Genomic DNA, 9,275 nt, shown 5'->3' with positions numbered 1-9,275 from the left:
AAATCCAAATCCACCAGAGCCACGAGAGCAAGAGACTTAAACCTCAACACGGATATAAATAGGATGTGCTGGAGGGACAGATTCATCACCCAGAGACTCCCTACACTATGGAACAGAATCCCAGTCCATGTGAGGCAGAGCCCCTCACTGACTCTGTTCAAGAGAAATCTTGACGAGTGGATGGGAGATCTTAGGTTTACCCCGGGAATCATCTCTGTATCACTGCTGGACAGAGGCACAGCAAACTAATGGGTATAGTATTCTCATCCTAAGGGGTGGTGAAAGCCACACACACTCTGGCTAGGCTTATAAATGCCCTAGGGCAGATAGCCTAGTATGAACCTATGAACCTATGAACCTATATATATGTGTGTGTGTGTGTGTGTGTGTGTGTGTGTGTGTATATATATATACACACACACACACACACACACACACACACACACACACACACACACACACACACACACACAACACACACACTCACACACACACATATAAAGTTAATATAATAATATAAACTGTATAATATAACAATATAATTTTGAATGTATTTGAAATAATAACTATATTTCTCAAGATATTTTGGGCAATACCGTCAAATGTAGCCATGCAGTGCATGTGGCAGCATAGATATGTGTGTGTGTGTGTGTGTGTGTGTGTGTGTGTGTGTGTGTGTGTGTGTGTGTGTGTGTGTATATACATCTACCTAAATAGTCACATAGAAAAACATGCATACAAAACAGACCAATGAGAACACAGGAAGTGCAACTACACTTTTTGCTTTTACAAGCAAGTTGTCAACAAAATTCCTAAGGTAAAAACTCCATCTAAAAACAGCCTCAAGGTTATGCTGCTAAATGCTAGGAGTCTTAACATGAAACTGCACTCACTGGAAGCAGTCCTCACCTTGGAAGACACAGCACAGTCATGGAGACCTGGTTCAAGGCTGTACAGAGCAACCTAGCCATACCTGGTTACACCTCCTTTCACATATTCAGACCACAAACTGAAAGCATGAAAGCTAGAGGAGGTGGTGTATCAATAGTCATTAAAGATAAATACACCTCCAGATTGGATAAACAATATGATTCTCTGGAGATACTTCAGGTGCAATTAACTGTTGGAAGCACATTTATTCAGGTCATTGCCAGCTACTGAACCTCCTCCATGAATCAGGACACCCAATCTGCCCATTTGGATCTACTTGAGTCTATCAAGATACATGTGAACACCATGGTTTTTGGGTGGCTTTAACTACCCATTCATTAACTGGGTAAATTACTCATGCTCAGACTCACTTGCCCAAAAGTTCCTTGACTTCATTAATTCCAGTGCCCTGGACCAATTGGTTGACTCCCCCACAAGTGGTACCAACATCCTGGATCTTATACTTACCAGTATGGGGGACCACTGTAGTACCCCCAGTGTGAGGTCTTCCCTGATGATATCTGAACACAAATCACTCTCATTTGAAGTAACTATCACACAACTTTCTCAAGCCGGAAGGGCAAAGTATTAAATAATAGGTAAAATGCTTTCTGAAATTTATCAGTTCCAATGTCCTGGACCAGCTCTTTCTGACCCCTACTAGATGAATGCAATATCCTCAACCTGGTTATCACCAACATGGGAGACCATTGTTCCACAGCTATAGTCAATTCCTCCCTGATTAAATCTGATCACAAACTGATCACCATGGAAATCTCCATCTCACCTACTCCCCCCCCCCCCCGCTAAGGTGACCACCCTGAAAAACATCTCTAAAGCTGACTTTGGGCTCCTACAACAAAGGTAACTAACTTCTTGGCACCCATGCCAATGGAAAATAACTGCGTGACTGCCAGATCATACACCAATGCACTGTACAAGCATGTACACAAATGCATGGACCTTGCCATACCAAATAGAACTAAGATGCTCTCTTCCAAAAAAATGAAGCCAATCTGGTGGTCGCCAGCCATCAATAAACTCTACAACAGAAGGATGAAGCTGTTACAAAAAAAATTAAGTCACAAGACTGGAAAACCTCCCTTATCAGTCTCAACAAAAAGCTGAGATCCCTTATCAAATCTTCTAAAGCCAGCTATGAGGGCAGAATTGTGGCTGACACTAAAAACAACCACAAAGCCTTCTATAACTATATCAAAAACCTCAAAGGCAATACCCAGATTTGCTATGAGTTATTGCACAATGGCACCTCCTATACTGAGTCAACAGATATAGCCAACATACTAGATGACACATTCAGTGACAACTATACCCCTCCCCCTAAGGCCCCTATCACAATACCAGAAGAAAGCCTGGTACCCACCATTTCTGCAGCACAGGTAAAAGCTGCATTGTCCAAAGCCAGGAATACAGAATCCATGGGACCTGATAATATCCCTGGCTGCATTTTACATGAGCAACAAAATGAACTGGCACCACATCTGTGTGCCCTGTTCAATCACAGCCTTACCTCAGGCTATGTCCTTAACAAATGGCGCACAGCTACAGTCATCCCACTCCATAAAGGGAGAGCAACTATAGACCCTGGGAACTATCGCCCCATTAGCCTGATGAGCCTGGTGTGCAAAGCTATGGAGTGCATCATCATGGACCTGCTTAACAAAGATATAGGCAATCTCCAAACTCTTGACCCCACATAGTTTGGCTTTATCAAGTGGAGATCATGCCTGTTGAACCTGGTTGACTTCTTTAAGGCAGTCACCAAGGCTGTGGATGAGGGCATGGTAGTGCCAACCTTGACCTAGCCAAGGCCTTTGATACCATTCCCCACTCAGGTATCATTGATATACTCACCAAACTAAGCATCAATCCTTACATCACTAGGTGGTTTGCAATTTGGCTCATGGACAGGACCCACAGAGTGAAGGTTGCAGATTCCAAGTCAGACTGCCGATCAGTCAGGAGTGGAGTCCCACAGGGCTCGGTCCTGGGCTCTCTCCTGTTTGGCATCTACTTCTTGGAAGTCCAGGCCAACACAGAAGGACTCTGGCTGACCAAGTTCACTGATGACTGCAAGCTAGGAGTCATTATCACTCCGGAAGTGATGTAGACATCCTAAAAAAGGGCCTCTCTGAGACTAATGACTGGTGTTGGAACCATGGCCTCAAACCTAATGCCAAAAGTGCATTATCATCCCCTTTGGAAAAACTCTGTTCCCACAAATTACCACATAGATGGGAGACCACTGAACACTGAAGGAGACATAAGAGATCTGGGCACCCAGGTTGACAGCCACCTTACCTTCGACCACCACATTGCCACTGTGGTAAGAAAGTCCTTCTACGTAGCACATCTTCTAACCAAAGGTTTTGCATCCAGGAAGAAGGAGGACATCATCTCTCTATACTCATCCCTCATTAGACCAATCATTGAATATAATGCCCTGTTTGTCATGTACCTGACCAAACACCTACAGCAGCTGGAAAGGCCACAAAAGTGCCTCACAAAAAGGATCCTAGGCCTTAAACACATGTCTTACATGGACAGACTCAAGAAACATCAGCTGTTTCTAGTCTCTTATTGTCTATTTAGAGGAGTCTCTGCTTGACTTACAAATCCACGTCTGACCCAGCCCTATTTGAAATGCTACACCTAAAAAAATCCCAATCTCCCCACACCACATGCTCCAGAGATCACAACCGCTTTACCACAATTAACAGAACATGCTGGAGGGACAGGTTCATCTCCCAAAGACTGCCTATACTCTGGAATAAGCTTCGCATTCATGTCAAGCAGCACATCTCACTGGCCCTCTTCAAGATAAATCTTGACGAGTGGATGGGGAGCAGAAAGTTCACTCCAAGGATCATTCCAGTTGCCTTACTGGATATGGGCACTGTGAACTAACATCGGGTGGCATGGTGCCTGGGCAATTATTTTTGGGCTAGGCTTGTAATGGCTCGAGGACCATTAGCCTAGTACACACATATAAACCTATTAAAAAATAGAGAATAGATTGTATATGGAAAATGCTTATTCACTGTACACCAGGCAGAAGAGAAACAAATTTATCCCAACAATAAGGGAATGTTGAGAAGGTATGGGATTCAAGCCGCTGTATCCAGCTGTCTTCAGAATATTTTTTCCTAGAGGATAAAAGCCATTTTTTGATGGAGAACAGGCTAAGGAGGAACTACAAAAGTTTGTCCAATAAAAAGTGAGCTATCAAACAGAAGGAGTCTCTGCTTCCCATTCCTCTGATAATAAAGTTCATAGAGAGGCTTTGCCAATGAAAACCGTTTCCAATGTTCCAAATGAAAATGCTTGAGAGACAGAAAAAGGCATAGGAGTTGACTAGAAGAATTGTGAGTACCTTAGACTTGAGCCAGAGTCTCAGGTTAGGGAGATGGAGTTGAACAGGAAGAAGATCAGCCACAATGAAATAACTGAATAAGTGTGAGACTATAAAGCATCAATCACATTTCTGAAATATGACTTTACAAGAAAAAGTGGCAGAGAAAGATCGGACTTTTGTTGACTTTGTTGGGGGACTGAAAGGCATACACTCCACTTCATGTTACTAATATTTGGAAGGGCACTAAAGGGAAAAAAAGTAAGTAAAATATTTTTTGTTCTTAGCAGTACTCATACAAAACATTTCATTATATAAATTTCACGTTATGTAGTAAAACTTTTTCACTGATTGTTATGTGTGATAAAGATACTAAAGTAAACAAATATTTTTTTTAGTTTTAAGAAATATAGGTGGTACAGTGTGAAAAGAGAAGCAATGCTGTAAGAAAGCACATTTAAGTTAATAGGTTGTAATCTTGGGCTGTTGGGGTGAGAATGGGTGTAAAAGTGTACTGATTATAATATAAGTAGAATTGCAATGTTTTATTTTACTTTTGCATAGGTGAATGTCTAGATTAATGCTCGGCTTAATTTATTTTTTTTTATTTGTAAGTAAGTAGGTGTAAAAATAAGAGACCACTGTGAATTTATTGAATAATTTTCCTTTAGCAAATAAAAGTTCAGTTAGAGTTGAGAAATCTGCAGCTGAGTGCAGGTGTAAATTCTATTCTTGTGTTTCAGTGGAAACAAGCTGAATGCAGGTAAAGACATTAAATATGGACACCAATGGTTTACAGAAATGTAAAATTAAAATGTACAAAGCAAGCAGCTTAAAATAATGTTTGAAATTATTGGAAGTGAATAAGATATAGCAGCTTCTCTGGCACCTAAATACTTCAATGCATAAACTAGAATGTGTATAATATACTATAATTTAAAGATAGACAATGCACTTTTTATTAAGGCTAAATGTTAATATTTTATGAAAGCATACAAGTTCTTTTTTAACATCTGGATGAAGAAGAAAGATAAAACAGGAACAAGCAGCAATTAGTGTAAGTAGGAGCACAGGTTGTAACGTGCTTTAGCAAGAATAACCTTAATTTTAGGTTAGGTAATGGCTGTGGGTAGAGCTGCTGATTTGGGAAAATTATTCCTAACAGGAGGGTTAAACTTCATTATTTGAATATGTACATAGCTTTGTGTGTTTGTTTTAAATTAATAGGTTATGGGAGTGTTCTGGATATGTTTTCTGAGGAGTTTTTATTTAAATGAAAAGGTTTGTAAAATATGACATAGGTTCAAATGGAGATGACAAGAAACAAGTATATAAATGATGAACCTTCCAAACATCAGTAGGTGCAGGTAACATGCTGGAAATAGACATTTAAAAATGTTATCAGATATAATAGGCAGAAATAATAACTTTTTATAATGGCTACACTTTCCATATTAGTTTAGAATATGAATGGCCTCACAAGTGCAGACAAAAAAGTAAGAGTATTGAACTATATTAAGAAATGCAGAGTGTGAATAACAATGGTACAGGAGATACATTTGGAAATAAGTATGTATGTGAACTTGATAAAGAAAGGATTTCAAGGTGGATATTCAGCATAGTGTCCGGGAGAAAGGAAAAGAAGAGTACTTATCCTAATTTATTTATTTATTATTTATTTATTTCTCCTTTATTAACCAGGTTGGTCTAGCTGAGCCAAAGGCCAATTTTCAGTGAAGACCTGAGGAGAAAAGCTCCAGATAAATACAGCAGCAATTAAACATGCATACATTAAAAATACAATGACAAGTAAACATGCATAAATTCCAAAAAGCAAGAATTTTACATAGTTGTATCACACATTTGTAAAGCAGGAAAACTTACATAGTTAATATTATTGCACATATTTACAATAACAGAAGTTACATGAAAAGCATGTACATAGATAGAATAAAAAAGAAGAGAAAGAATAAGAAAAAGTGCTGAGTGAGCAGTATATGAGATTATTAGACAAAGAGAGAGAAAAAATAAAACAATTGCTGAAGGATCTCTAATAGTGCTAGAAGAGGAAAAAAGATAATAATGATAAATATGTGGTGTTAATGGGCTGCTGGCAAGAGAGGGGGATTAAGCTGATACATATTTATATTCCACCTAAAACTGTTATTATGGAACTTAACAAAATTTTGGGAGAAATAACCCATTTTAGCAGGGAATATTACTTAGAGGTGGGGACTGGAACTTGATTTGCAACAGGGAGAATTTATCTGGGGGACCTAGAAGGGGAAAATATAACAAAAAAGTAGATTTCTGAAGAAATGTATCAAAATATTTGGTATGAAAGATGTGAATTCAGTAGTAGTAACTCAGACAGAATTTATGTATTACTGGCAAAGGTACAACATCCCCCACCCTAGACATAAACTAAATTTCACAGAAACATGCACATTTTATTGAAAGCTTTGACACATATCCAGTGACTATTTCAGAACATGTGCCAAAAACACCTAAGCTAAAAATGCAGGGTAATGAAGTAAAATGAGTCACTTACACTTCCCCACCTACCTGTTAAAAAGTGATGAACTTAATGAATGAGAAGTAGAAATTATTCAAGAGTCATTAGGGAAGATGGAAATTTCTTGAGGAGTTATAGCTAGTGAGTAGGATAGAATGTAAGTGGAGTTTAAAAATATGGTAGAAATATAAGAAAAAGAGATATGGTTAAGAAGTAACAGAAATTATTTGGAGGGGCTGACAAAGGTTAAAGTATTGCAGAATAAAATGAATCTCACAAAACAAGAAGAGGCACAACTGCAGAGTGCTAAAGAGAAAATAAGGGAGTATCTCAATAATATGTATGAGTTTAGAAAAATAGCTATTAAGCAACTGTTTTTAACAATAACTCCAGAGTGCAAACACTTCTAGCACAATGACATAGGCAATGAAAGGAGAAAGGGTCATTGACAAACATAGGGAACTTATAACAAAAAACATAACCAGAGATCCTGGAGAGGTATTAGAGTATTTCAGAAACTTTAGGAAAATGTGTATAAATCAGAGAAATGTGGAAATCAAGAAAAAGCACAAATGGAAATATTTATGGAAGACTTAAGTATGTCAAAGTTAGAGAGAGAGAGAGATGCGACTCAATGAGTAATAGTTAAGATAGGAAGAGATGAGATAAAAATAGTGATGTATAATCAGTTTGCATGAAGGCTTCCAGGAATAGATGGTGTTTCTGTGGAAGGTTGGAAACTGGGAGTGAAGAAAGTGATACTTATTAGGAAGATTCTGTTTAACATTATTTTAAAATGAGGGGAAACGCTAACATCCTGGAAGAAAGCTGTGGTGGCTGCAATACCTAAAGACAGTAAAGACCCATCAGACCTTGCTTTATATAGGCTCATTTCAATTTTAAAGTGTTTATGTCTATAATAGCTAAAAGAATGCCAAAGGTGTTGCCAGAACTGATAGAAATGTATCAATGTGGTTTTGTGGAGGGGAGGTAAACATCTAGCAACATTACTAGAACAATGGTGATCCAGAGGGAGGGAGAATATAAGAAAATGCTGCTCTTGTTAGTGGGTCTTGATACAGAGAAAGTATTCAACAGAGTAAGCTGGGATTTTATTACTAGAAGCTTTTGCATTCCCTGATAAAATAATAAGGTTAATTAGAAGGATATATGAGGGATCAGAGGCAAAAGTTAAAGTTGGAGAATTTGTCTCTAGAAAGTTGTATTTGAACAGAGGAACCAGTCAGGGATACCATATCCTCTTTCCCATTTTGTTATTTGCTTTATATTTTCAGCCATTGGCAAAGAAAATAAGGTATTCAGAAATTCAAGAATATGACTGGTATGGTAATCAAGAAAAGCTAGCTTAATCTGCAGACAATATTATTTTGTACCTGCTAATACCAGAAAAGGGCATCTCATTGTTGTGGAACATTCTGAGACAGTTTCACATCTTTTTGGGATATAAAATTAATAAAAATAAAACAAAGGCTATAGCTGTAAACTATGTACTCGCACATGAATTAGTTCAGCAATACCATTATTTATGCGGATATGATAAAATGAAGTATTTAGGAGTATGGGTTAAAAAGGATTGTCGTGGCAGCTAAGGATATGTGGGAAGAGGTTAAGCAAAAGATAATACAAAATCTGAGAAAATAGAAGCTCATATTTATGGATATGGATAACAAGATACAAGCACTGAAAATGTTTTTAGTCCCTTTAGTTTTATATATAGGTCAGGCATGTTTTTATCAACCAGAGAAGTTGTGGATAGTAATTAATAAAGAGCTGAAGGTTTTTATCTGGGAGGAGAACAGGAAAAGTGTCTAGTGGTATAAGATTATCCTTGCAGTAGAACAAGATTATTTAAGATTACCTGATTTGAAGGGATAGTTTAGAGCTACACAGTTAAGGCTCATATACTTATTTATACATAACACAACCAGAAAGCTATAATTCAAAGCAGAAAGGGATGATGATGAAGTGGGGGGGGGAGTAGAAGAAATAAGGAGAAGTGTTGGATTTTGGATGCAGATCTTTAAGAAGAAGCATAACAGCTCTACAGAGTATTATATTAATAAGGTAGCAGAAAATATTCTAAGAACTAATCTAACATGACAATGGGGAAAGGAAATTTGGCTGGTAGGGATGATTGAAATTAGGGTACAAAGAATAGGCAAAAGGGAATGAAATTAACTGGAAAAAGTAGCCAAAGAACCAAGATACTGGGAGCAAATAACTAGGGCATGAAAGGTTATAGAATGGAAAGAAGCTAAGATGTCTGGACTGCAAGCTAGAAACTGCCTTCCCTATCGAGGATGGATATCAGAGTATAGGCAAAGAGAAAAGGATTGGGGAATGTTAAGTTAAATACCTATTCTATTAGAGTTTTTATCTGAATCTAGATTTGAAGAAGCGATTAAAAATGGATAATTAGTAGGTCAAATAAAATAT

At 37.9% G+C, this 9,275-nt stretch overlaps 1 non-coding gene across 1 annotated transcript; it reads right to left on the bottom strand.

The window, feature by feature from the left end:
• Positions 1-294: 294 nt before the first annotated feature.
• Positions 295-480, bottom strand: LOC122797482. Its single transcript, XR_006364160.1, has one exon. It is a non-coding gene; the product is annotated as a small nucleolar RNA SNORA23 (small nucleolar RNA).
• Positions 481-9,275: the final 8,795 nt, after the last annotated feature.

Source organism: Protopterus annectens, chromosome 3.part0, assembly GCF_019279795.1.
Source record: "Protopterus annectens isolate FY-2018-M chromosome 3.part0, PAN1.0, whole genome shotgun sequence".
In the NCBI taxonomy this organism is placed as follows: Eukaryota; Metazoa; Chordata; order Ceratodontiformes; family Protopteridae; genus Protopterus; species Protopterus annectens.
This window is presented reverse-complemented; position numbering and strand designations above follow the sequence as displayed.